This window comes from Mauremys reevesii, linkage group 3 (genome assembly GCF_016161935.1).
Source record: "Mauremys reevesii isolate NIE-2019 linkage group 3, ASM1616193v1, whole genome shotgun sequence".
In the NCBI taxonomy this organism is placed as follows: domain Eukaryota; kingdom Metazoa; phylum Chordata; order Testudines; family Geoemydidae; genus Mauremys; species Mauremys reevesii.
In genome coordinates, this window is record NC_052625.1 from 136,966,298 (window position 1) to 136,993,149 (window position 26,852).

At 41.6% G+C, this 26,852-nt stretch overlaps 1 long non-coding RNA gene across 2 annotated transcripts; it reads left to right on the forward strand.

The window, feature by feature from the left end:
- Positions 1-384: 384 nt before the first annotated feature.
- Positions 385-26,502, forward strand: LOC120401484. Of its 2 annotated transcripts, XR_005596480.1 has the most exons (5): positions 385-503; positions 4,339-4,860; positions 6,686-7,471; positions 8,646-8,794; positions 25,936-26,502. It is a non-coding gene; the product is annotated as an uncharacterized LOC120401484 (long non-coding RNA). The 2 variants fall into 2 exon arrangements; XR_005596481.1 differs by lacking the exon at positions 8,646-8,794.
- The last annotated feature ends 350 nt before the right edge of the window (positions 26,503-26,852 follow it).

The window sequence follows — 26,852 nt, forward strand, 5'->3', positions numbered from 1 at the left end:
AACACAACCAGTTTATAGCACCTTACCTACCTAGCCAAAAAAATGATCACTTCATTGCCTGGGCTGGCTCCCAGCACAAGCCATTACTTATGCTTACATTGGCCAGAGCTTGTCCATTAATCATATAATACAACTACTTGAAATATAATACATATGCTATAACATATGAGGTATGGAGAGCATATTCTATAGATTAATGATCAGAAGGGATAAGCTGATGAGTAAAATGTGGCAAAAAGACATTAACATTAGCTGAACATATAGATTTTTTTAAAATAGTTTGTCTTTGTCCCTCCTGCCTTTTTTTTTCTTTCCTACTCATCAATGTGTAATCATAAAGACTTCTGAATTCTAGAATTCTCAGAACATCATCGTCTGCCAGATCCTGACTGGTTAATCTTCCAGAGTATCTGCAACATTCTCTTTTTTTCTGGGTACTTGGGGAGAAGGTGGATTGTGATAGGTCAGATAAAATGGAGGAAAGTTTTGAACATTATTGATTGGTAGGCAATTATTAGGGTAGTCTATCATATTACATTGAAATTACTAATTGTATTTAATTATTATGTATTTTGATTTTTGTGAAAGACCTCTGAGCATTAGATGGGCATTTATTATTACAGTTTTCAGAGTACCAGCCGTGTTAGTCTGTATCCGCAAAAAAAAACAGGAGTACTTGTGGCACCTTAAAGACTAACAAATTTATTTAAGCATGAGCTTAAATAAATAAGCATGCATCCGAAGAAGTGAGCTGTAGCTCACGAAAGCTCATGCTTAAATAAATTTGTTAGTCTTTAAGGTGCCACAAGTACTCCTGTTTTTTTTATTATTACAGTGTATGTTATGAAAATAAAAGGTTCCTGATGTCTCTGTCACTTTTAGTGCTTTGTATGCATATTGAGCTTTTCTGGAGAATTAATGCTTGGTATATTAACCAATTAGACCACAGAAATTGTTCCATTCACTTTAAAGTACATTTTATTCAAAAATGCCCTTGAAAGCATCTATACACATCTTGAGTGTTCCTTCCTATGTACTCTTTAATCCTTGCCAATGAAATTAGTCTCTATTGATTTCCTAATTCCCTAACAAAACTGTCAAAATAGAAAAGATAAATGAAAATACTATTGACCTCAATTCTGTACACTCTCTGCTGCTCTTTCCGTATATGGCAGCTTTATTTATGATTGTTTTAACATTAGAGGTATCAGTCTGTCTAAAGCAAAACTTGAGTATATCAGTCTCTTTTCTTTCTTATGGTGAATGCTGATTTTTCTATTCTGTTTCCTTGTTAGAGAGGTGAATAACAAAGAACCAGATTGTACTCAACCACTAAGAGGATATTTCATGTGTGGATTTTCCCCTTTTCACATAGAATAGGAGTGGGGGCCACCCTCTCAGGATCAGATCTCTCCATTAAGTTCAGATTCCACAAGTAGGGAATTGGCAAGACGAGAAGTCCACACCCCTGTCCCAATTCCTAGTGATTTTTTGTAAATAAATAATCAAATAAATAAATAATGTAGCTACAAGCATCATTAACGTTTTTGTGGCCTTGACTGAGCTAGGATCCCTGAGGAAGTTGCAAGCCGGGGAAGCCCTGCCACTGGTTTGCCTCATTTGAGACAGAGGGTTCCAGAGCTATGTGTGAATGGCCCTGTGTTTCCAGGGTTCTGCAGGGTCTGGGGCTTCAAATGCTTTCCTGTTTCATATGCTGTCAATTCCTGATCCCAAAGGAACAACTCAAGGAAAATTCTGCTACAGAACTTCACAGAGAATTCCTCTCCCTAGTTCCTGCCTGTAGGTTCTTCCATGGGAGGGTATGTGATCTGGCCTATAGTCATATTGCATAATCACATGCATTTTTTTCATTCTTTATTTATTTTTGACATTTAATTTGTATGTTCATTTTAGGATAGACGAGAGTGTTGACAATTAATATGATTTAACTTCATTTCGGAATATTTCTCATTGTTCTGTAAATAGTAGGACATTCCCAGTGGTGCTTTTCTTCCCTATTATATTGGCAAAAGGAACAAGATTCGCACTTGTAGATTGGCTTTCTGATTTCCTTTTAATTAAGATAATTCTCCATTAATCAGGAAACCCAGGAGATGACTTTGGATTTTACTTGCAGGTCATATACCCTATTAAAAATCTGAGGAAAGGAAGTTTCATTAAAAAAATGTTTAAATGACTTCATCGTTTTTAGAATTACTAATTCATGACACAAATAGCTTACAGTGCCAACCTTAAAACTTCCCATCATTAGAGAATATAAAGAAAGGGACAGATAACAGCATTAAAAGTACAATACCATTATATTAAAAATTGATAGTACATCCTCTCCTTGAAAATTACTTTCGGTTTTGTTCACCACATCTAAAAAAGACAAAGCAAAACTGTAAGAGGTGAGAGAAGAGCAATAAAAATGCTTGGAGGTGAGAGAAGAGACTGAAACGACTAGCACTAATTTGTATGAAATTCTGCAAGATAAAAAAATTTATAGTATATGGGTCAGTCAGACATTAAATGAAACTGACTAGAAACAAAAGTGAAACTCACTTGACAGTTTTCTTGTTCAAGGTAAGTGAAATTCTGAAGTGAACGAACCATGCAGACTATGAAAAATAAATTACATTTTAATTTCTTTTAACTTAAATTGAATAGGAACTAATACTTTAAATTATTAATGGTTCTTTTCTTTGATACACTACAGAACATTACAGAGTCTCTCATTTGTGGTGCTGATCATTTTTGTACAAAATCATCATATCCTTACCAATACTTGTACCCCAAGCAGATCCTCAAAGAGCTGGGACATGATGCTTTGGTATACCTCAGATGCCGAGGCAATCTCAAAAAGGAAGTTTCTTAAAAATGCATCTCCCAAAAGATGCTATAGAATTTGTATAATGACATTGAATTTTATCATCTAGTCAAATTCTGCTTTCATTCTTTTCTCAGTGCTAACTGGACTTTAGGTGAATGTATTTTTGTGCCACGCAGAGATTTACATTAATGTGATGTATTACATATTCCATTCCATTAAACACCTGCATTCCATTCAGTAGACAAATTATACACATTGGATCAACTATAGTTGCAGACCATACTTCAAACCACACACAGAGAACTTTCTGTTCCCTTATTTCAAACTCTACTGTGTAGTGTCTGTCCTTGTACCAACATACCAGTGCGGCTTTGCCTTAGGGGCACATTTGGGACCTGCTATATGAAGCAAGCTTAGCTTTTCAATTTTAACACAAGGCAGGTGCTGCTCTCTTTCAATATGCATGCTGTGATTATGTTGCACTCAATTTCAGTACCTGAAATTCACTTTGTTTATTTAGCTCCAATATCACAAACCAGTCTCACTCCTTATATGTCACCCAATGTGACCAAAACACTCCATCAAACAGGCCTTAAGACTTCAGCTTTACATTCAGCTACTTATGCCACTGCTTCAGGCATTAATTACCAAGATTCAATGAAGGAGAAAGGAGTAAAGGAGGAGAGCCAAAGAAAAACACACTGGCATAAATGCAAAGCACCAAAAATGAAAAGTAGCAGCAACCTATGTACAACAGCCTAAGAGAATTTGCCGAACATAAATAAATAAATACAGCAAACCATACAATTGGGACGTGGAGTTAAAATGGAGAGGGTCCTAACAACAAGAGAAGAGAGACACCTAATGGTTAAAGAAAAATGAGTTTAACACACTTTAAATAATTGAAAGAACAGCTTTAATATTATAAGCCAGGAATTCTCAAACTTTGTCACAATGTGTTTCAGGGTATATCTACACTGCAGCTGGAATCATGCCTCCCAGCCTGGCTAGAGAGACCTGTGCTAGCTCAGCTCAAGCTAATGCACTAAAAATAGTATTGACATTGCTGTGGCAGCTGCCTGGCTTAGCCACCTGATCTTGGGACCACCCAGCCTCCTGGGTCTGAGCTCAGCTGGCTAATCCAAGCCCTCAGCTGTGCCACACTGTCCAAACTGCTATTTTTAGCACACTAGCTCAAGCCAAGCTTGCATAAGAACGTCTACCGAGGCTGGGAGGTTTGTGTCCAGCCGCAGCATAGAAATACCCTACAGAAGGAATCATTTTATCATCTAGTCAGACATGTGGATCACTATACAGGGATTGTCTCATAGACTACCTCCCCACCCATTCATGGGCATGTAGATCAGCTCCCTTTTACAATTGCACAGAACATCTCCCTTCGCATTCAGGATCATATTACATTCCTGGGCCAACACAGCTATTACTCTACATGGAAAGTGATCATAAAGAACTGTTTAATGTATATTTTGTTTCTTTTAATACAGCTGCTGGAAATAACTGGGAGGATCCAGAACAATGTGATCAGGCAGCTCTCTGTGGAATGCCAACACGTCCTCATTGATCACAGTTTCAGAACCTCTCTTACAAGAGGACTGAATAATCCAATCAAAAGAAAAACACAGGAAATAGGAAAGAGCTACAGCATTCCATTTTCATAACAAGAAAAAAAACACAGTAACCCAAGAATACAAAAAAAACAACACTTCAATATGAGCTAAGTAGTTTCCTGCACCTCTCCTGCTGAATCCAAGGACAGGAAAAGAGCCACTCTCATTCACAGAAATATAACCTTTGAGTCACCCAGCATTCAGTCAGCTGAGTCAAGCAGAAGAATCCTAGTTTCAGAAGAAATTGAAGGGAGACGGATCCCCCTACTAAGTGAATGTTTATATATATACATATATACATATATATATATGTATACATATATACATACACACACCCCAAATGAAAATTTATCTCACTGTTTTCAAAGATACTGAAAATTAAAGGACAAACACCCAGAGGTAAGTCAAAAGCATGAAGACCTGGAAGAAGGGTTAGAATCTGGGGGGAGTATGGGCTGTTATAGCAGGGATAAGGAAGAGACAAGAGAGAACATAGTGGGGAAAACAATTCAGTATCTTAGATATCCATATACTAATACAAGAAGGATGGGGAACAAACAGGAAGAACGTGAAATGTGAGTTAATAAATACAACTAGGGTGACCAGACAGCAAGTGTGTAAAATCGGGATGGGGGTGGTGGGTAATAGGAGCCTATATAAGAAAAAGACCCAAAAATCTAAACTGTCCCTATAAAATCGGGACATCTGGTCACCCTAAATACAACTATGGCAAACTCACAAAGAATTGGTGGTATAATACACATGACTGGAATATTGGTATAGAAAGGTACAGCTTGCTCAGGAAGGACAGGCAAGCATAGGTGCTGGAACTAGGGGTGCGGGGCGGAGGGGGCGCTGCAGCACCCCCTGGCTTGAAGTGGTTTCCATTATGTACAGGGTTTACAGTTTGGTTCAATGGTTCTCAACACCCCCACTATCAAAATTGTTCCAGCATCCATGCAGGCAAGGAAAAATGGAAGGAGGTGTTGCCTTATATATTAAAACGTATACACTTTGACTAAGTTTGAGATAGGAGACAGACTTGTTGAAAGTCTCTGGGTAAGGATAAAAAAGGTAAAAAACAAGGGTGATGTCATGGTAAGGGTCTACTATAGACCACCTAACCAGGAATAAGAGGTGGATGAGGCTTTTTTTAAACCATTAACAAAATTATCCATAGCACAGGACTTGGTGGTGATGGGGAACTTCAACTACTCATGCATCTGTTGGGAAAATAACACAACAAGGCACAGATTATCCAACAATTTTTTGAATGTATTGGAGACGATTTTTTTTATTTCAGAAGGTGGAAAAAGCTACTCTGGGAGAGGCTGTTCTAGATTTGATTTTGACAAATAGGGAGGAACTGGTTGAGAATTTGAAAGTGGAAGGCAGCTTAGGAGAAAATGCTCGTGAAATGGTAGAGTTCATTATTCTAAGGAATGGTAGGAGGGGAAACAGCACAATAAAGATAATGGATTTCAAGAAGGCAGACTTTAGCAAACTCAGGGAGTTGGTAGGCAAGATCCCCTGGGAAGCAAGTCTAAGAGGAAAAACAGTTCAAGAGAGTTGGCAGTTTTTCAAAGAGACATTATTAAGGGCACAAGAGCAAACTATCCCACTGCATAAAAGATAGGAAGTGTGACAAAAGATCATCCTGGCTTAACCAGGAGATCTTCTATGATCTGAAACTCAAGAAAGAGACCTACAAACAAGTGGAAACTAGGTCAAATTACAAAGGATGAATATAAAGAAATAACACAAGTATGTAGGGACAAAATTAGAAAGGCTAAGGCACAAAGCGAGTTTAAACTAGCTAGAGTAGGGGTGGGCAAACTTTTTGGCCTGAGAGCCACATCGGGAAATAGAAATTGTATGGCTCAATAATCTTACTTAATACCAGGCAGCAGCTCTCACAAAGCCATTAGAAACAGAAGGATTAGGAGGCATCATATCCCTGAGAATACATAAAAACCTCCTAATGAGACAGACTCTTACATAAATTCCATGAAACAAATGTGTAATAAAACTTACAAGAATCACTCTCATAAACTCAAATGTCAAGCTACCTCCTTCAACCTCAAAACAGCAATCACCAAAACATTACCCAAAGACAAAGGTTTTCTCCAAATACGTTTCTTCCAGAATCATCTCCTTTTTTTGGTGAAAATTTTATTGTCTATACCAAATAAAATATACTAACCCCACTAATTAACTATTTCAGATAACTAGATCATCCTGCTTCATAAAAGGAAGTCCCGGCTCAAATAACCAAAGAAGGATTTCAGATAATATTCTCCCAAACTACAAACTCTGCAGATGGCTTTCTTGCTCTGGCACTGCTGTATACAGAGAAAGCTTTTGACAGGGTGAAGTGGACATATCTTTTCTAGCTGATGAAGCACCTGTGATTCAACTACAAAGTCACAATGAGGATTTAAAGCTTTACATTTGTCCCTCTCTGGAAGGGCATGTGCATGTTTCTTCAAGTCTACAGCAGGAAGGACTGAAGAAAAAAATAGGCAGAAACTCAGCAATGAAGTAGGAAGAGAAAGTACCTTTAGAGATAATACAATACCACTTTCTTTAGTATGATAACATTCCTTTTTCAGCATTAGGACATTTACTCTTTTTGCAATTCTTTGTCATTGTCACAGATTCATAGAGTTTAAGATCAGATGAGTCCATTATATCATCTAATATGACCTCCCATATATCACAGATCATTACATTTCACCCAGTTACCTTTGTATTGATATCAATCACTTGTGACATGACACGGTGTCAAAAGTAAACTAATTTTGAACAGTCATAAAGAAAAGAAAAAGGCCAAAGTTCAACCCTCTATGACACTTTCAGTTTATTAAGCTATGGAACGGACTAAGTGGAATCATCACTTCACCAGATTTCATAATAGTGGCAAAGTACAAGTAAGCTCAATCATTTATGAAAGGAGGAGTAAAGATGAAAACATTCATTAATCAATCAATTGCCTCCACTGAGAATAGAGGTAAGATAAATATGATTCTTTAAAAAGTTTGATTTCAACTTATTTTCAGAGTATGTACTATGGAAATCCCTGTACTGTATCCAGAAAGATGCCAGTCTTTCATTTATATTCTAAATAGAACTGGGCAAAAAAATTCTGTCCAAAAAAATTGATTTTTGATTTTTGGGGGGAGGGAGGTGAGGGGCGTACTCACAGAAAATGTTTTCCATTTTCTGACCAGCTATATTGCTCACCAGAAATTTTTTACAGAAATGAAATTGCAACAAAAATGGGTCACTAATTTTCCCCCAAAAATGTAGCAACCACCTCTAACATTTAGGTGAGAACCTGAGTAAGCGCATCAAAAGTTCATGAGAAATGCTGAGAAACTCATATGGGAGGTGACAGCACCATCTCTCCCAATCAGAACGCAAATTCTTGTGCATCTACTTGATTACAAGATCTACACCAACTACTTGTGCAATTATGAGAAAATAATATTGCACCAAATAAAACCCAAATGCTGTGTTTATTCTTTTCTAGGATTATATTGTACTATATTTACATACACCTCTACCCCGATATAACGCTGTCCTCAGGAGCCAAAAAATCTTACCGCGTTATAGGTGAAACCGCGTTATATCAAACTTGTTTTGATCCACCGGAGTGCGCAGTCCCGTCCCCCTGGAGTGCTGCTTTACTGCATTATATCCAAATTTGTGTTATATTGGGTCACGTTATATTGGGGTAGAGGTGTATATGTTAGCCTGTGTACTCATCTATAAATACCCTATAAAATATAGGTTAAAAATAAAATAAACTAGTTGACAGTGTCCATTTAATGTATAAGACAACAGTTCTACCTTGCAGTACTTGACTACATAAAACCCTGATCTTGCACTGGATCCTCTAGTATGGACTTCTCGGCCCACATGAAATCTCATCTTTCTTGGATCAGGACTACATGTGGATTTCAATTATGGCTGGGTAAATTATTCTTCAATTCTTACCAGATCAGAGGGAGTTCAAATTCATCCTGACTAGCAGATGTTTTGTGTTGGTATAGTGGCTATTCATGAGCACATATAATAGGTATCAGAGGAGTTGTTACCAAAATGATTCTAATAAAATTACAAACTGTCAGCTTTTTACTATTTAGCTCTTATGCGTCTACATACATTCCATTTTGCTTTAGTTTTCTAGAATGAAATGAGAAAAATTGATGACAAAGAGATAACAATTAATCGAGATGACACCATGTTAACTGAGGATACTAAAGCATTAAAAAATCAAACTGATGATTTAGCAACATGCAAATTGTGTGACAGGCAATAATTGCTGAAGGTACAGTATATTGTTTTTTGCAATTGCAGAAGAATCTTGGGAAGGGAATGGATTACTTTGAACTAGGCACCTGAAAAATCCATGTAAAAGACAATTATTTGAGTAATGGATAAAGTAGTGAATACTAGATACTAGTAGATGTAGAGGAAAGAAGCCAAGAGTGGGAGGGAACCAGGCAGTAGGACAGACAGTGGAGTGGAGGTCTCTAGGGCTAGAAAGGGAGGTAGGGGTAATAACCTTCTTCTGGCAGCCATGGTAGCCAAGATCCTGGTAACTGAACTGATTTTTAGAATGAGATTTTTATGAACAAGAAGCAGGAAGAATTGCTGAATTAATTTACAAAGTAACACTGACCTCATATGATTCTTATTGGAGTCCTGTTGACAATAGATCCTAGCTCATTACATTCCTAATAAGCCTATCAGACAACAACCCTATATAGTGTCTGCGGCTAAAGCTAGAAGACATATTGAGATTTTCAAAGGCCAATTTTTAAAGACCTCAGAGTAAGCATGCAATTAGGGGCTCAGATATGCAAAGGTTTATGGGAGAGGAGGGAAAACTGTTTTTAAAAGTGCAATGGGAAAACCTTATGCAACTAGAGATAACTACATTTTCACATGCATTGGGCCTCCAATTCCTTAAAATAAACACATATGTTCATTACATTTAAGAATAAAATTTGTGTCCTGTGCTGAAAATCATTTGCATTCTTTCACAGATAGTCATGCTCTAGATTTGCTCACTTAAAATTGTTCTCTTGTTTGGACATTATATGGTAATGTGCAACCAATTGAAATTGTGACTGAGTATTTTGAAGGTGTAGTTGCATGTTTTGTGCAACTATTTCAGGAGCATCTTTTGAACATTTTAGCCTATAGGGGACTTTTACCTGTCCAGATAAAACTCTTTCTGCCTAACTTGAAAGAAAGGTGTGTTTTAATACCAGAGAAAGAACCAGTTGGAAGATGATTTTCTGACCTGACAGTTCTGCAGGTTGACAGGCAGCAGCAGAACTGACCATCACGAATCACGACATGTAGCTATACCCATAATGGTGTTTTCAGTGGTAAAATTTTAGCAATAATATTTTGTTCTCTTTTTATATTATTGTTCTGCCAAATGCACCCCCCTCCCAAAAAATGTTTGAAGAAATTTCTTGCGGAAACATTTGTCTTGCTACTGTGTCAGACTGATAACATTTGTGCTAGGGAGTTATCCATGCTGCAGGTAACATGACAGGAATCATAAAGATAATTGCTTCACTAGACTGAGATTTTGCATATGTTCTGGACTTGAATTTGTCTTCATAGTGTTCCATGAGAGGGTGACTCACATGGATTCTGGCAGGGCATGGTTTTACTCCTCCTCTGAAACAGCCAACCACTCTACACTCTACTAAAAGATGTAGGGTCCAGCAGATTTGCCCCTCAACAATGCTGTGAGCCTTGTCAGCAACACACAAATTATTCCCAGTGAAATAAAATATATTTACTTACAAAAATGTTAAACTGTAATTAAGATTGTGTAACCCACACACCTCCTGGGTGTGGTGTTCTGTCCCATCTAGTGGCACTGAGACGAGAGAAAGAGAGAAAGATTAATGAGTTTGCTCTACAGCTTTAGCTAACAGCTATATGGCTTTTAGCTCATACGATAGAGGCTCATGCATTTGGTTCCAGAAACCCAAGTTCTATCCCACCTGCCGATGACAGAGGTCTCTCGGTGTTACAATTGCCCTTGCAATCTTCTGAAAGGTTGGACTTCAAAACCCCAAACTCAGATATTAGAAAACCAGCATCACATGGCATTTTTCAGTTTACATCTCATTAAGTTAGGTACCATGAAAAGAACAAAGTCATAATAAGTATTAAATAGGACTTGGGTCAAAAATACTGCTGTTCCTATCCTGATGGAGCAAGGCCGGATGGCTACAGGAAAGTACTGAGGAGCAGGTATGTTAGCTCCAGGCTAAGCAAATCCCTAGTACCATGGGAACCAAAATGGCAGTTGCTCCAGGCTAATCAAGGCACCTGGGGCCAATTAAGAACTTTCTAGAAGGCACCGGAGAGAGCTACATTGATTGGAGCACCTGCAGCCAATCAGAACAGGCTAATCAAGGCACCTGGGGCCAATTAAGAACTTTCTAGAAGGCACCGGAGAGAGCTACATTGATTGGAGCACCTGCAGCCAATCAGGACAGGCTAAAAGGCACACTGGGCCAATTAACTCTAGAAGGGCACGGAGAGAGCTACATTGATTGGAGCACCTGCAGCCAATCAGGACAGGCTAATCAAGGCACCTGGTATAAAAAGGGGAGCTCACGCCATTCTAGGGAAGAGGAGGCAGAGGAAAGAAGTGTGTATGAGGAGCTGGGAGCAAGAGATACAAGGAACTAAGAACTGAGAGGGGGTACTACTGGAGGATTGAGGAAAACACCATACAATCAAGCAGCATCAGACACCAGGAGGATCCGGTGGTGAGGATAAAGAAGGTGTTTGAAGGAGGCTATGGGGAAGTAGCCTAGGGAGCTGTAGCGGTCAAGCAGCGATTACACGTAGCACTATAGAGACTGCTGCAATTCACAGGGCCCTGGGCTGGAACCTGGAGTAGAGGGCGGGCCTGGGTTCCCCCCTAGCCCCGCTACTCCTAATCAGACATAGGAGTAGTTGATCCAGACTATGGGTTTCATCCAAGGGGAAGACCACTAAGGGGAAGAAATCCGCCAATAAGTGCAGGACCTACTAGAGGAGAGGAGGAACTTTGCCACACTATAGGTAATGTAACAAACTTAATGTAGAATTTAAACTGAAAACTATCCTATGAGGCTTGTGTGGAAACAAGTCTTACACTGCAACTTAATTAACAGTCTTTTAATGTTTGTACTGGCCTAAAGACAAGTTAATAACAGTCTTAAATCAGTTAAATGATTGACATTCCTTGGCTTTTCAACTAGTAATAAAGTATGTGAAAATCCACATCTTGATAACAGTCTCAAGACTGGAGTCAGGATTTCACACAACATTTCTGGCTGAATCCAGTGTCTTGCTTTCAGAATTACTAAAGCTGAGTGTTCAATTTTTGCAGAAAGTTATGCTGGAATACACAGCACCTCACCAGAAACTAGATTATTAATTTTAAAGATTATCTGCCACATTTAATTTAACCTCTCCACACCTTCCTGTAAGCATCTGAATAGGCATTGAAGTGACCAGTAGATAGGAAGATCAAAATATTCAAAAGTGACTAGGTATTTGGGTGCCCTTCAGATACCATAAAAGGGCTGATTTCCAAACACTTTTGGAAAACCAGGCCCCTTTAAGGTATCTTAAACTGAGTTATCTGAAATTGAGGAAGCTAAAATAACTAATCAGTTTTGAAGATCTTAGCCTAAATCATTTGCTGGACCTCCATTGCAACTGCTTCTATATCTTCTACTTTATTGCTATCAGCAACAAATGACAAAATATGTGGTATATTTAGTAGCACACCCTGTATGTTCTAGTTGGAGGTACCTGGAATCCTGAGTAATGGTTTATCTGGTGGGTTGTTGGTTTTTCCTGTCCCTCTTTTCCAAGCAGTGAAGTGGCTTCCTACTGGTCACAGACCGCCTGCCTTAAAGCTGGTTCAGCATGCACAGAGCCAGATTAACTCTCCTGTGGGCCCAGGACTATTAGATTTTGTGGCATCCCTGTGTACAAGTCTTTTTCCTAATTTAAAACAAAATGATCGCAATTATGGCATCAAGGCTATTAACACTCTACTAAACTTGCCTTTTAATTAACATAAAGCTGTTCTGTGGTTACATTTCAGTCTTAAAACATGCAGAATATAGTTAATTCAAAATAGTCTCCTTCTTCCCTTAGAACAGTGGTTATATGAGTTTATTTTGGAAGGGAGTTTGGGTGCAGGAGGGGGCTCCAGGCTGGGACAGGGGGTTGGGGTGCAGGAGAGGGTGCGGGGTGCAGGCTCTGGGAGGGAGTTTGGGTGCAGGAGGGGATTCTGACCTGGGGCAGAGGGTTGTGCAAGAGGGGCTGCGAGGTGCAGGCTCCGGCCAGGAGGCACTTGCCACAGGTGGCTCCCGGCCGGCGGAGCAGCAGGGCTCAGGCAGGCTGCCTGCATTCCTGCCATAGTCCCACGCTGCTCCCAGAAGCAGCCGACTGTTGCCATGTCTGTGCGCGCCCATGGCGGGAGGGGGACAGTACGTCTCCATGCACTGCCTGTGCCCGCAAGTGCTACCCCTGCCGCGCCCAGTGGCTGGTTCCTGGCCAATGGGAGATGCGGGGACGGTGCTGGGGGTAGAGGCAGCATGCAGAGCCGCCTCTCCCCCCCCGCCATGGGTCGCAGAGATGTGCCAGCAACTGGCTGCTTCCAGGAGTGGTGTGGGGATACGGCAGGCAGCCCCTGCTGCGTCACTGGACTTTTAGCAGTCTGGAGATCACGATCATCTGGCAGAGTCTTCAGGATCAAACAGTCGATCATGATTGACGGGTTGGTGACTACTAAATTGTATATAATTATGCATTTATTTTTGTGGGGGCCCTCTTAGCCTGAGGCATTGGGCTTCAGCCCCTAAAGCCATGTGTTAATCCAGCCCTGAGCATGCATCATACCATCCATAAACAAGCACTGGAATGTAGAGTTTCTTCAGATCGGAGTATGGCAACTCAAAAATAAAAGTACAGAGAACTTTAGGAAACTCAGGCAATTTGCCTCTTACCCACATCAGCAGATTCTATATACCAGGAACCACTTTAGATCATGGGCAGCATAGGCACTGACTTCCATAGTTCCCAGGGGGTGCTCGACCTCCGCTCTGCCCCAGGCCCTGCCCCCACTCCACTCCTTCCCCCAAGACTCCACCCCTTCCCCGCCTCTTCCCACCCCTGTTCTGCCTCCATCCTGCCTCTTCCCATCACTTCCCCTGCCTCTTCCTGCCTCTGCTCCCCCTCCCCCACCAGTGCCTCCTGCATGCCACTGATCACCGGCAGGTGGGAGGTGCTGGGGGAGGGGAGGAGGATAGTAGGGGGAGGCACTGATCTGTGGAGCTGCTGGTGGGTGCTCAGCACCCACTATTTTTTTTCCATGGGTGCTCTAGCCCTGATGCACCCATGGAGTCCGTGCCTATGATGGGCAGTATCTTATTTTTCTTGTACCCAGAAGTGAATTGATGGACTCATTCCATTCCAAAGAGCACAGCCAGTAGCTCCTTTTCTATTTCAGCACATCCCCTTTCTGTGTCTCTCATGGCTCTACTAGAAAATGGTGTGGGCTGCTAGTTTTGTATAAGTATCACTCATAGACCTCTAGGCATCACACTGTTGCTCTAGCTGCTGTGCATGGCTGCAGTGCTTAAGGACTGGTACCTCATTTTTTTTCTTTTATTTACTCTTTCAAATGCTTGTTCTTGAGTCACTGACCATTCCCACACCTCATCATTGTATATTAATTATCTCAAGGGTTCAGAGGCTTCCATAGGTGTGCACAGAATCTGGAAAAATAGTCGGTCATTCCTATAAATCACTTCTCTTCCTTTGGTCTGGGCATTGCCTGAATGGCTCTCAGTTTCTTGGTGTCCCACAGAAGTCAACAGGTGTCTGATGTAGGGGACTTCAGTTCTCTGCAGCTTCAGCTTGTCTGTATTCAGCTTAATATTCCACTCCTGGCACTGGTTTAAAAAGTTGTTGCAGCTTGGTATCATGGCTCTGCGTTGCCTCTTCTTTGTCATCTCCTCCTCCTGCAAGAAGGTCATCAGCTATAGTTGATACCTGGGAGACCTCCTGGTGCCTGGTTCAGTTTACACTGGAACACCTCTGGTGATGGCTTGATGTCTATATGCATTCATAGCCAGCAGTTCCTGCTAAACAGTTGTCAGGTGGCTGGATGGCTCATCTAGCTCAATATGCCAGAATCCTTTCTTGACAAACACTTTTGCTGTGGATAGATTGGGAAGGATGTTCTCAATTGCTGGTAACAGTAGTGACTTATTTTCAATGCAGAGCCTCAGTTAAACTGCAGATTATCTCACCACTACTAAGCTATTGATCTACTGTGTGCTTGTTCTAGCAGGTTTAAGGATGCCTATTCTTTGCAGGCTTACCAGTTTTTTCTTCAGTGGCTCCACCAGGACTAATGGAACTCTGTGTTTCAGAAGTCTCACAGGCTGCATGTGGGAGTTTCTTTCTACCTTCAGCTTGCCCTGTAGTTGTCCATCTTAGGATGTTTTTCACAAATATTCTGCTAGAATGCTGGAATGGACCCACGGTGACTGTTCTCTATTCTTTCTCACAAAGAAGCTATTGTGGTGTACCACAATCAAATACATGACTTCTACGGCCCTATTACCCAAAAGCAAGTGGTACTTCTGTGTATCACTGAATCATGGCAAACCAACCTAATTTCCTTCTTTGACAGTGTTACTGGCCTAGTGGATGGAGGAGGGGAAGCGTAGGCTTGATATATCTGGATTTTAATAAGACTTTTGACAGAGTCCCACATGACATTCCCAAAAGCAAACTAGGGAAATGTGATCTAGATGAAATTATTCTAAGGTGGGTACATAACTGATTGAAATATCACACTCAAAGAGTCATTGTCTATGGTTCACCGTAAGACTGGGAGGACATATCTAGTGGGGTTCCAGAGTGGTCTATCCTGGGTCCAGCACTATTCACTATTTTCATTAATAACTTGGCTAATGGAGTGGAGAGTATGCTTATAAAATTTTGCAGATGACACCAAACTTGGAGGGGGCACTAACACTCTGGAGGACAAGATTAAAATTCAAAGTGACTTTGGCAAATGAGAGAATTGTTGTGAAATCAACAAAATGAAATTCAATAAGGACACGTGCAAACTACTTCATTTAGGAAGGAACAATCAAATGCACAACTACAAAATGGGGAATAACTGTCTAGGTGGTAGTACTGCTGAAAAGGATCTGGGGAATATAGTGGATAACAAACTGAATATGAGTCCACAATGTGACGCAGTTGTGAAAAAGGCTAATATCATTCTGGGGTGTATTAATTGGATTGTCATAGCTAAGACACATGAGGTAATTGTCCCACACTATTCAGCTCTGATAAGGCCTCAGCTGTGTCCAGTTTTGAGCACCACACTTTTGGAAAGATGTGGATAAATTGGAGAGAGCAACAACGATAAAAGGTTTAGAAAAAACTGACCCACGAAGAAAGGTTTAAAAAAAAAAGTGCATGTTTAGTCTTGAGAAAAGAAGACAGGGGTGGGAACCTAATAACAGCCTTCAAATATGTTAAGCATTGTTATAAAGAGGGAGGTAATCAATTTTTCTCCATGTCCATCGAAGGGAGAGCAAGAAGTAATGGGATAAACTGTAGCAAGGGAGATTTAGGTTAGATACTAGGAAAACTATAAGGCCTGGTCTACACTAAGGGGGGGGTGTCGAACTAAGGTACGCAAGTTCAGCTACGCAAATAGCATAGCTGAACTCAACCTACCTTAGTTCGAAGTACTTACCCATGCAGACACCACGGGATCGAAGTCCGCGGCTCCCCCATCAACTCCACCACCGCCGTTCGCGGTGGTGGAGTTCCAGAGTCGACGGGAGCGCGTTCGGAGTTCGAACTATCGCGTCTAGATTAGACGCGATAGTTCGAACTCCGAGAAGTCAAACGCTACGCGTCGACCCGGCAGGTAAGTATAGACGTACCCTAAGAGTAGTTAAATTCTGGAATAGGCTTCCAAGAGACATTGTAGAATCCCCATCATTGGAGGATTTTAAGAAGATGCTAGGATGGTCTAGGTATCCTTGGTCCTGCCTCAACACTGGAGGCTAGACTAGATGACCTCTTGAGGTTCCTTCTAGCCTTATATTTCAATTATATAATTATATTTCAATTATTGTATACACTACTATAAACTCCAGGCAATAACATATTTTATTTTTCAGGTTTCTCATTGACAGCTCCATTTGCCCACTGATCCCAGAATGGTTTTATTGTATATCACCAGCACTTGATCACATTTCTCCAGACTAATATTGCTGTTTATCAGTATTGCTGGGACTACATTGCAGCTAGCTCCACAATCCAGCTGGAATTGAATTGGTCATTGATTCAATAACATAGTTGCATAGGTGCTGACTTTTCCTTTTCTCCAGGGGTGCTTTACCCCAACTCCACCCCCGCTCCCCCCAGCAGCTGTTTTCCACACACATCCCTTCCCTTCCTGTGACTGAAGGGGTCTTAACAGGCCACTTCACCTCAAATGGTCCCTTGAAATATGCTAAACAATCACCTTGTATTTAGCTGTGACACTCTGAATAAGTTTCCCAGACTGGAAGAAGAGCTCTGTTTAAACTTGAAAGCTTGTCTCTCTCACCAACAGAAGTTGGTCCAATAACAGATATCACCTCACTTATCTACCTTGTCTCTCTAGCTGCCAGCATGTTTCATATACTGTGTATTGGGAAATAGCATGAGAAGACTCCTGGCTTGTAAAACTAAAAATCACACCGTTTTTACTACTTATCATTATTTCCTTTGTCTTTGTATTGTGCTTGGCCTGGCATGAGTGACTCTAGGGCCAAAGGTCTGATCCTTCAAACATCTGTTAACATGAATTGTCCAGCTGACTTTAATGGAACAACTAACGCCAGATCCTTATGTAAGAAGCATTTACAGGATCAGGCCCTAATTGTTTACCTCAGGTCAGATTTTTGACTGGCCCTTAAATACTCTGTAGAAGGGAGCCATACAAGGAGTCTTCCTCACCAGTGTTAACCCTGGCCACTCATAGTTGCAAGAGTCACTCATAATTGCCATCTCCTGGTGAGGCACACAACTCTCTCGATGACCTTCCATAGAGTGACTTGTCCCAAGGGTCCAGAAAGGAGGCAGCTTAAGGCAACTGTGGGCGGCCGTGCAAATGTAAACAAACGGTTTGGTGGCCCACCAGAGGATTACCCTGAAGGGCCGCAGGTTACCCACCACTAGCTTAAGGAATTGTGCATACTACATAGTTCCTGCTGCACAGTGGCTTTTTGTGGGAGGGGATGTTGCTCTCTGAGCTATCCTCAAGGAAGGGTGTCTCCACACGAACCAGTGTGAGTCAGTGGCTAAATGCCATACTTTAACCTCTAAGCATTAAAGCAGTGTGCTCAAATGGTTGTTTCATTAAATAAAGTAACAAAAGGGCCAGCCTTAAACATATTCACCACTACTCTTCATTTTTTCAGTTCCTTCTAGAAACTGTTCGGAAATTTAAGCCACTACATAATGCCATTATTTAACCTTCATTTTTCAAAAATCAACTTCAGCGATAAAAGGGTTTGAAATTGCTATCTTGGCTCTACACCATACATTTACATATGAATCATTAGTTATACTTTATAGTTCAGTGGTTCTCAAACTTTTTTTCTGTTGACCCAGTTAAAGAAAATTGTTGATTCCCATGACCCAATGGAGATGGGGATGAGGTGGTTGGGGTGTGGGAGGGGATCAGGGCAGGGGCAGAGGGTTGAGGTATGGGGGTGAGGGCTGCGGAGTGGAGCCGGGAATAAGGGGTTTGGGTGTGGGAGGGGGCTCTGGGCTGAGGCTGGGGGTGAGGAGTTTGGGGTGCAGGAAGGGGTTCCAGGTTTGGAGGGAGTCTCAGGGCTGGGGCAGGAGGTTGGGGTGCAGGAAGGGGTCAGAGCTCTGGGCTGGGAGTTCAGGCTCTGGGGTAGGGCTGGAGATGAGGGGTTTGGGGTGCAGGAAGAGGCTCTGGATTTGGGGTGGGGGCTCAGGGCTGGTGCAGGGGATTGGGGCATGGGGTTGGAGTGTGGGATTACCTAGGGCGATTCCCAGTCAGCGGCGCAGAGGGAGTGGAGAGGCAGGCTTCTTGCCTGTCCTGGCACTGCGGACTGCCTGCGCCCCGGAAGTGGCCAGCAGCAGGTACGGCTCCTAGGCAGAGGTACGCAAGCAGCTCTGCATGGCTCTTGCCTGCAGGCATCAGCCCACACAAGCTACTATTGGCTGGGAATTTAGGGTGACCAGATGTCCCAATAAAATCGGGACAGTCCCGATATTCAGTCGTTTGTCCCGTGTCCCGCTGTATGTATTTGGCTTTTTTATTTATTTATTTATTTATTGCTTCGGCGGCGCTCCGGATCTGCTCCCCTACGTGTCCTGATATTTTGTTCATGTAATCTGGTCACCCTACGGGAACTGGCCAATGGGAGTGTGGAGCCAGTGCTTGGGGTGAGGGCAGCGTGTGTGGCCTAGGAGCCAGACCTGTTGCTGGCTACTACCAGGGCGCTGTGCAGTGTTGGACCAGATAGGGACTAGCCTGCCTTAGCCGGGCAGCACCACTGGCAGGACTTTTAATGGCTCAGTCAGTGGTGCAGACCAGAGCCGCCACGACCCAGTCCCTTCCATTCCGCAACCCAGTTCTGGGTCGCGAGCCACAGTTTGAAAACCACTGAACTAGAAAATATAGCTTAGATGAACCTACAAATAGGTAGTTGCACAAGTGGCTCAGAGAGTAGTTCTCAGTGGTTCACAATCGATCCGGAAGGGCATATCACGTAGAGTCCTGCATGGATCTGTCATGGGTCCGATTCTATTCAATATCTTCATAAATTATTTAGATAATGGCATAAAGAGTACACTTATAAAGTTTGTAAATGACACCAAGATGGGAGGGATTGTGAGCACTTTGGAGAACAGAATTAGAATTCAGAATGATCTTCACAAACTGGAGAAATAATCTGAAATAAATAGGATGAAATTAAATGAAGACAAATGCAGAATACTATATTTAGGAAGGAATAATGAATTACACAAACACAAAATTTGAAATGACTGCCTAGGAAGGATTACTGTAGAAAAAGACCTGGAGGCCACAGCAGATCAGAAACTAAATATGAGTCAAAAATGTAATACTGTTGCAAAAAAGCAAACATCATTCTGGGATGTAGTAGCAGGAGTGTTGTAAACATGATATAAGAAGTAATTCTTCCACTCTACTCAGTGCTAATAAGGCCTCAACTGAAGTACTGTGTCCCCACACTTTGGGAAAGATGTGAACAAATTAGAGAAAGTCCAAAGGAGAGCAACAAAAATGATCTAAGGTCCAGAAAACATGACCTATGAGGAAAAATTGAAAAAACTGGTTTTAGAAAAAACTGTTTAGAGGAGACTGAGGGGGGACATGACAACTATCTTCAAATATATAAAAGGTTGTTTTAAAGAGAAGGGTGATAAATTGTTCTCTTTAACCACTGAGGACAGGACAAGAAGCAATAAGCTTAAACCGCAGCAAAGAAGATTTAGATTAGATGCTAGGAAAAACTTCCTGTCATGGTAGTTAAGCACTGGGAGATATTACCCAGGAAGGTTGTGTAATCTCCATCACTGGAGTTTTTAAGAATAGGTTGGACAAACATCAGACAGTGATGGTCTGGATAATATTTAGTCCTGCCTCAGTGCAGGGGACTGGACTAGAAGACCTCCTGAGATCCCTTCCAGTTCTACATTTCCATGATTCTAGGATTTCTAGGCTATTCGGAGGGTGAAGGCACCAAATACCAGCAGCAGTATAAATTAATACTCCCCCTCCTACAAACCCCCTCTTCTATCCTAGGGTTGGACATTGTGGAACACTCACACCATGTAATCATGCTGATATTGTTCCTTTGTTATCATGATTTTTTTCTGCCAACATGTCTGTTTCAGACTTAGCATGGGATTGGAAGTTGGAGGACTGGATTCTCTTCCCAACTCTAGCCCCACCTTTCTGTTGTAACAAATCACTTGGCCTCTTTATGCCAGTGATTAGCCCATCCATAAAATGAAGATAGTGCTTACCTACTTTCCTAAAGTGCTTTCAGATCAGCTGAGGACAATTGGTGTCTATGTGCAAAGTACTATTATTGTTTTAATAATAGCTAATGACTGCTTGTTAGAGAGCTGTATTGATTTCTATTGAAATCACTAAATGTTTGTTTTTACTATGTCCTATTAAGTTTTAGGAAGCATTTTAGAGAGAGAGAGAGAGAGAGAGAGAGTGTTACCGATGATCTGTCCCCTTCATTCACCCCCCACTTGACAAAAAAAAGTCCAAAACCCAATATGAATTAATTTTAGTTGATTGGGATAGCAAGCTGGTCTCTAACCCACAGACATTTTGATATCTCCAAGACCCTGACACAAATATTGTAGCTAATAACATCTTAATGAAAAAAGAGTTTCACCACTATATGATTGTGTTGTCATGTTCATGTGGTGCAACCTTCCTCACTGATATCTAGAAAATAGGTAGTCTCTCTTCTGATAACTGGAAATAGTGGTAGGAGGAGGGATAGCTCAGTGGTTTGAGCATTGGCCTGCTAAACCCAGGGTTTTGTGAGTTCAATCCTTGAGGGGGCCACTTAGGGATCTGGGGCAAAAATTGGTCCTGCTAGTGAAGGCAGGGGGCTGGACTCGATGACCTTTCAAGGTCCCTTCCAGTTCTAGGAGATTGGTATATCTCCAATTATTATTTATTTTTTTATGGTAGGGGTATATAAGGTGTCTTCAACTGGTCAACACTGACCTAAACCAAATTAAAAAGAAACCAAATCTACAGAGCTTTAACACAACTCAAAATAAAAAATAATATTTTTATGGAGTTCCCCCAGCAACTCTGGAAATAAACTGCTATTCTAAAAATGGAAAGAGTTTTGCATTTATTAGAGCGCTCTGTTTACAATGATAGCAAATGTGTGTACTTGTTTGGAAATGCTAGTTTTCCTAAGGAAAAACAATTCCAATTTTTTTAATATGAAGTTGATAGATTATCTGCAATCAGGTATTTAATACATGTAAATTCTTTCTAACAAGACATAAAAGTATGATTTGGGCAAATAAACTTAACATCTTGAATTTCTTTTACTCATTATCTAACTGAAATGATTTTTATTTAGTTTATTTATATTACTTCAAATTCAATGAGCAATGTGGTCAAAATGAATGAAAGAAGAGAAAACATTGACCTGTGCATGCCTGAAATGTTCATTTAGGACACTAGAAAAAGAAGGCAGTCATCAAGGATATGTAGTATTGTGTGGAAAGCACTGGATTAGCATCCATGATATTGGGGTTCAGTTCCTAATTCCACTGCAAACTTCCTATCTGACTCTGGGCAAATCAATTAATCTCTCTGTGCCTCAGCTCCCCATCCATAAAATGGGGAAAATACTCCTTTCCTCCCACCTTGTGTCTCTTTGGACTATAAGATTTTCAGGGCAGGCCTGGTCTTCGGTTATGTGTTTTTAGAGTGCCCAGCACAATCTCAGTTGGGGCCTTTAGGAGAGGAAAGATGCTCCATTGGTTGAGGTACTAGCCTAGAATTTAGGAGACTGGGGATTAAGTCTACCACAAAGTCCTTGTGACCTTTTGCAAGTTACTTAGTCTGTTTGTGTGTTAGTTCTGGAAAAATGGAGCTAAGAGTATTACTTTCCTCAAGATGGTGGTATGAGTGTAAATACATTACAGACTATGAAGTGCTCAGATACTATGGTGATGAGGCCCTATCAGTACCTAAGATAGACGGATACTGTAATACAAATAAAGATAATAATGGGAGTTTCTATGTGTGGACTGAAGGCCAAATAAGGCTCTTTGTATAATTTCAAAAAATGTATACATGTGCCAGGGTATCTCACTTCGAACATATGCTGATGTTTTAGCTTAATAAAGAAAGATGCATACAACCCAAAAGGAACTACAAAATTTGAGATGAAAAAGCACCTAAGCAGTGGTGTGTTTTGGGTCCTATAGAAATTAGCTTTTTCATCAAAACTTAAGCATAACTCGTACCACTGACATCAGAAAAAGGCACCTGGCACACTTTCCAAACAAATGCATGTTTTCTCTAAATTTAAAAAAGTTATTTAGAGAAGCACAGAGCAAAAACAATGAGTAGGCACTGGATGTTGATAAGAATGAGGAAGGAATGTTGCTGAAATGTGAAGTTGAGTTATATATCTCCTCGTTTCCTGTAGCTTTACAAAATATATATAGGCCAGAGACTCTGATTGTTTCTTGAATGATTCTTGTACTTCTTGGTTAGCACTGGTCATAGATATGAAATACAAATTTTATTTTTAACTACATATTTTGAAACTAGGGAGGTGTCCTAGAAGTTCCATAGTTAAGATTGCATTACGAACCTCTCATCCCACTTCAACTCACCTACCCGCCCATGCTCCCACCTGCTGGGAGCTGAACCTGCCAGGGCAGGGCTCCGTGGAGGAGTTCAACTGAGAAGTGAGAGGGGATTTCGGCAATGAAGCACATTCCTAGCCCCACAACCACGCTCCTGCCAGATTTTGTGTTAGCTAGAGCCAGGGAGGCTCCAGCTATCCCCAGAACATGGCCTCCCGTTGGCCCTGAGCAGATACCTCTTATAGAGACAAGGTGAGGCAATAAACTTTTATTGAACCAAATTGGTGAGAGAGACAATCTTTCAAGCTCTTCTTCAGGTCTGTGTAGCTCTGGGTAGTTTGAAAGCTTATCTCTTCCACCAGCAGAAGATTGTCCAGTAAAAAAATATTGCCTCACCCCTCTTGTCTCTCTAATGTTCTGGGACCAACACAGCTATTGCAATCCTGCACACATCTTCTTATACTCCCTTTCCTCTTACCAACTCCATCCAAACACCCTCAGCAGCATATCTTCCCAGTCATAGCTAAGCAGAGACTTTTTATGGGATAGTAAAATAACTTAATTTTTTTTCTCCACTGGAAATTCTATACTGGAATTTAATCATATTGAGAGTCTCTCCTTAGCTTGATGTTAGGTTGGAAAGTAATGCTACATGTTCTCCTCCATTCCTTCCTCCCCTTTGGTTCCAAGCCCCTTCCACCAAACCCCATTCCCTCTGCCAGAGCCACACACCAGATTCCCACCAAATATCTTTAGCCAAACATCCTCAGTCCACAACCAGAACACAGCCTGCACCCTAGAATACCTACATCCCTCAACACCCCATGAACCAAACACCTTACCCCATCAAGGTTTTGCTTATCTCCTACCCTCCTGAGCAGATCTCTGACACACCTGTCCCAGCCATAACACACCCAAAAGCAGCCTTTAATTTATACCCTACACCACAGTACACAGTTTACACTGAAAGCTCCCACCCCATCTCTTCAGCCAGTCTCCCATGTCCCCTCTATCCAGATCCCTGCATCTCCTATTGCCCTCCAATAGATAGCCCACATCCTTCTCCTGTCAGCTAGCCCCCTACCCCACTCCAGTGCTCCCAACCCTACCAGAGACCTACATTTTACCCCCTGGCAGCTCCTTTCACTTTCAGGTGTTCCCATCAGAGCCCTGGGTTACTCCCCTTCAGTCTCTTTCAGAACCCTGCTACCCCACCATAACCACTCCCCTCTCAATACCCTCAGACACCAGTCCTTCTAGAAGAAAAAACCCCATTCCCCAGCCAGTCTCTTGTACATACAGCTGGCTACAGTCTGCTTCTCCCTCAGCCCTACCTTATCAGAACCCAGCACCCCCAACCAGAGCCTACATCACCTCTGTGCATGCACCCACTGGAGCTTTGAAAGGTCCTATGGCCAGACTCTCCCCATCAAAAAAAATCCCACTCACCACAGCCTGCGCTCCTTTGAGGGGGAGTGTTGGGCAGGGAAAGTGGAGACACTAGGGAACGTTCGAGAAAAATATAAGGAGGTCAAAACTTCCCCCATTCTCTCTCCCTCATACCCGCTAATGCTGATTCCTCAGTACCTCTGCCCAACACTAACCACACATTTTTAAAAAGAAAAGGGAAATGTCACAAAACACTGTGGAGTCTGTCAGTGTTTTTAGGAATTAAAAAGGCTAGGCATTAAAGTATGTGAGCTGAGGTTTGTAGGGATGTTAATGCTGCCTTTACTGGTGGTTTCCTTGGGTTTTAGTGATAGTGCCCTGCAGGAGGCTGAACTCACCATTGGAGTACCCCCTTCTGGCTGAGCCTGGCATAGACATTCTTTGCACTCTAGACCCCCCTACTGATGGTCATTCTGGACTGCCTCATCTTGCATCTTGGCCCTCCAGCCAGGTCAAAGTTTAGTCTCACCCGTTCTGGAATAACATTGTAAGTCCAGCAAATAACAGTCCCGATGTCCTTATAAAAGGTCTTCAGCACCAACTTTGTGCCCTATAGTCTTCATGCCTCTTCTCTCAGGGCTTTCAGATGCCCTTATCCCCTTCTCAGGAGCTTCACACTTTTCCAGGGGCTGGTGGGGGAACCAAGGACCCCCAGCTATTCTGGGTTTCAGTCCAGAGACCCTATAACCAGTTGCGATGATCTGCTCCACCAGACTCCTTGCTGCTGCCACCATGGATCTCTTACTGCCAACCACAACCTTCACATCAGGCTCCTGCAAGCAAGTGCCCTACAGTGTTCCACTGTCCAGGCCCTCCACTTGTGAATCCTATGCCTGCTGTATTCCTCCAGGATCTCCCCTTGCTTTCGGGAGCAACCTCTCCTTGCTTCTTACAGACTCTGCCTCATGGCCTCCCACTGGAACCTAATCTGCTCCTTTTAGTTCCCACAGAAACCTTCTTCTCTTTTCAGCCTCCATCACAACTTTCCTCAAACTTCAGTTCAACACCTCCCCAGGCCAGGTTTCTCTCTACCTTTAGCCCAAGAGAGGAAACTCCCTGCTACTCTCATCTGGGTCTCCTCCCCGACGCTCCTTCCCATTACCTGGGTCTCCTTCATTTATGAAGGCCCAGCTCATCTTCAAATAGGTTTGATCTCCATTTAGGCCAACCACCCCTCCCAGTGCCTTCCAGTGGCTGAACTGGGCTCAGGCTCCCAATGACCCTGGTTAACCTCATCACATGCTGATATGAAATACTCTTGAGTATTATTTTTATTATTTATATTACCATTGCACCTAGGACACTTAGTCATGGACCTGAACCCCACTGTGCTAGGCACTGTACAAAAGTCAGACCAAGAAGATGATCTTTGCCCCAAAGAGCTTACAATGTAAGTATAAAACAAGAGACAAAAGAAAGATACAGACAGATGGGGTAGAACGAGGAAACAATGAAATAATATTGGTCATCATGATATGCAGTGGTCTCAGTAAACCAGCAGCCTAACTGTTATCAATTTTTTTGTAGGTATCCTGGCAAAGAAAAGTTTTAACAAACGATTTGAAGGAAGACAATGAGGTAGCTTTGTGGATGTTTATGGAGAGCTCCTCCCAAGCAGAGAGGGACACAGTGCTTGTTTGAAAATTTAGCAAGTGGACAATAGAGGTTGGAATCATGGGAGCCGGGCATCAACATCTCAATAGTGAATGACAGAAGGTACTAGGAATGAAGATAGGCTGTTAAGGACCTTGAAAATTAAGACAGGTAGCTCTCATTTTGATATGACATCATTGATATGACAAAGAAGAAGGAACCAGTGGAGGGATGCAAACAGAGGGGTGACATAATCAGACTCTTCAGTTAACGAAGTTTTTGTGTGCTATTAAATATTCTTACTCTGTTTTTTTTCTGGCCTACTATAAAATATGTATAAGAGTCAAAGTTTTCATAGATTTATATTTTTATGGGGACATTATGTTTGAGCTCTATATGGTCTATTAAATCTTGCTTGACTTGGTGATGATTCTTTTTTATTTGTAATAAGAATATTTATCAGTGCTGTGTTTTAAAGTACACACTGTCTTCGGCTTGGATAGACACTATATTAAATCTAAATAAATATTGGATTAACTATATGGAATTTTAATGTATATTTGAATTTATTTACTGTTTTCCCAAGCAACTCTAGTAAAATATTGGGAAGCATAAATATGCTCCCATCTGTGATTTCCACCAGGTATCCTGATTATAATTGTTCTATACATATGTACCTTTTGGTGAAGAACCAATTTCTTTGGAACACAAATCACCATCAATGTTCAATTTCTTTTTCACTCTGAATATTTTAGTTCCTTTTAGTTGCCCCTTACTCTCAACTTATCAAGCAAAAATAATAATTCTGAAGTGAGGCATTCTGGCACATGTGCTTGAATATAATTTCTGAA